Here is a 2,903-nt window from a genome sequence, read left to right on the forward strand (position 1 = left end):
CGTATGTTGAACTTCGAACCGATTCTTCTTATTTTTTCTGAAAGGCCATTAACATAAGGAATTACATTCAACAAATTTGGTTGTTCTTGACGGTTTGTTGGTTGTTCCTGATCATTATTACGATTTTGGTTAGTCATTTTTCTCTCTAAATTTAATATTGTTTTTTCAATAAAATTTTTCTTCTATTGATTATCCCTAAGAAAATGTTTAATGAAGTCAACTTCATTATTTCTAATTTCGGGTGTACATGAAATTAAATTAGCTCTATCATAAAGTGTTTTAATGATACCTCCACAGATGTGTAGTGTCACAGATTTGGCTAGTAATTCTGAAGGTAATTTCGTTTTTCCAGGGGCGGCACAGCTTATTATCAAAACTTAAAATGGTTATATCTTATTATCAGGGCTGAATCGGAAAAAATGGTCTAGGTGTTTCTTTTGATCTACTGTTAAAATATTTGTACGAGTCAAAGACTCACTCTGTATACAGAGGCAGTACATCCCCCCCTGACAATTACCTACTACTGTACGGCATGTAGGTGAATCTTTATTTCAATTATTGATCGTCCTCATAGTATAATGAAATTTAATTTTTTTATGATTTTCAACAGCATGTATCTTTTAAACCGGGCCGATTTAATCTTGAGAAACAAAGTTTAGGGGAGTCTTTTTCTATCCCTTTCAATCATAGAAGAATACCTTCAAAAAAATTTTTTATGACTTCTTGCCCGCGTATCTGTTTGATTTCATTCTTGTCAGTTTTTTGATTCTTATGGAAAAAATTGGCAGTAACTGAGCAGGGGCGCTCAAGAAAGAAAAATTTATATGAAAGACAAACTTACTGTCGGATTCATGTTCATATTTACTGATATTCTCTTAGTCAAAATAATCGAATACATCAAGTTTTTTTAAATTTTTTTTATATTTTAGATTTCAAACCATTCCTGTTTTACAACGGACCGAACAAAAAAATTATTCGAATTTGTCGAGCCGTCTTTGAGTTAAAGAATTGAGTATAAAATAACGGGGATATAAAGGATATATTTAAAGGTGAGGCTTTTTTTTAGCACGAGGTAGAACTGGCCAAAATAAAGCATTGCACCAAAAATAACCTATACAAAACTTTCAAAATGACAAAGTTGAAAAAAAAATATTGAAAATGATTACTGAATTAGATTCTAATACGACCCTAGATCATTTGTTATCTGAATTATTGCAAACGAATGGAAAAAACTTATCTCCTGCTGATATCTGACTCAACCATGTGGTTTCGTTTAGTTATAGGATATTGACCTGTTCGATTTTTACGAGGGAATGAGAATAGAAACTTAGGATTGCCGAATTTTTCACATTATTCAGTAACTTACACGATTTTATGAAATGGCTTATTTGGGTACCAATTGACAGAAAAAGACTTAGGACATAAGTCTAAAAAAATAGATTATTAGTTTGAAAAGTCACCAATAAAATTCGTCTGAATTATTCATAAACTTTTTCACAATGGGCATCACAATCTTCTTCTTGTTCGAACCCTCCAACAATCGTCGTAAAAATGGGATAAAATAGGGTAAAAATAATACCACTTTGTCAACATGAGCACTTTCAATAAACTTGTAATGAGGATGTATTTTTCTTTGGCAAAAATTTTAGAATATTCTTTTTTTTGTTTCATTTTTAATAATTTTATTTCGCGTTAATTTTTGAGAGGAATATTTTCAGTTTCTAATTCATAATTCCAATATCGTTCGGAACTGTTCTGTTTTTATTCCGTTTTCAGTTCTGAAAAACGATGTCGCACTGTATAAAATATCCTGAATTGGAAGATAACCGAGTTTTTGTTCGCCAGTACAGATAGGTAAGTCGAAATTAAAACGTCTTCAAAACTGCAGAAATGATATTATAGTTTTCAACAGGCCTGAAAAGGAACGGAAATTTCCTCAAAATTATAGACCAATCAGCCTACTATCAGCACTAGGAAAAATCGTCGAGAGGGTTATCGCTAAAAGGCTGAATGAGGAAACAGAAATGTTGAAGATAATTCCACCCGAACAATTTGGATTTCGACGAGAACATTCGACTGAACTCCAATTGCTACGGCTCATAGAATACGTCACCGAAGGAATGCAGACCAAACAGGCCACAGGATTAGTTCTGATGGATATCGAGAGAGCTTTTGATAGAGTATGGCGCAAAGGCCTAATCTACAAGATGAAAAAAGCAGGATATTCGATCAAGCTGTGCAAGATTATAAGGAACTATCTGAGGAATAAAAACTTTTATGTGAAGATAGTTGGAGCAACCTCTCAAACTAGACAATTGAAAGCGAGAGTGCTACAAGGATCGGTACTTGGACCTCTGCTTTACGTAATATACGTTCATGATATCCCGAAGAATGATAGAAATATGCTCACCTTGTACGCAGATGACACAGGAATAGCGTTCAGACATCGACGACCAGAGATCATACACCAGAGACTGCAGGAAACCATAGATGAATTACTCAAATGGTGAATCAAATGGAAAATCCAAATCAATGGAAGAAAGACTCAAGCAATATTACTGCAAAAGAGAAGATTGAGGATGGAAGAAAACCTTGAAGTTGATGGAGAGGTTTTGAAGTTGGAAGAGAGGAGTGAAGCTTGACAGAGGATTTACATGGAAAAACCACATCAAATGTGCAGATGATAAAACAAAAGCCGCAATGAATAGAGTTCATCCACTCATAGGCAGAAGAAGTCATATGAATAAGAACATCAAGTTGAGGATGATTAAAACTATCGCGCGACCACAACTCACATATTGATCGGCGGCATGGGGCTTCGCAGCCAAGACCCACATCAAGAGAATACAGGCCACTGAGAATAAACTCCTTAGAATGGCGATGGATGTACCCTGGTTTGTTAG

This window comes from Coccinella septempunctata, chromosome 2, assembly GCF_907165205.1.
Source record: "Coccinella septempunctata chromosome 2, icCocSept1.1, whole genome shotgun sequence".
NCBI classification, from domain to species: Eukaryota; Metazoa; Arthropoda; class Insecta; order Coleoptera; family Coccinellidae; genus Coccinella; species Coccinella septempunctata.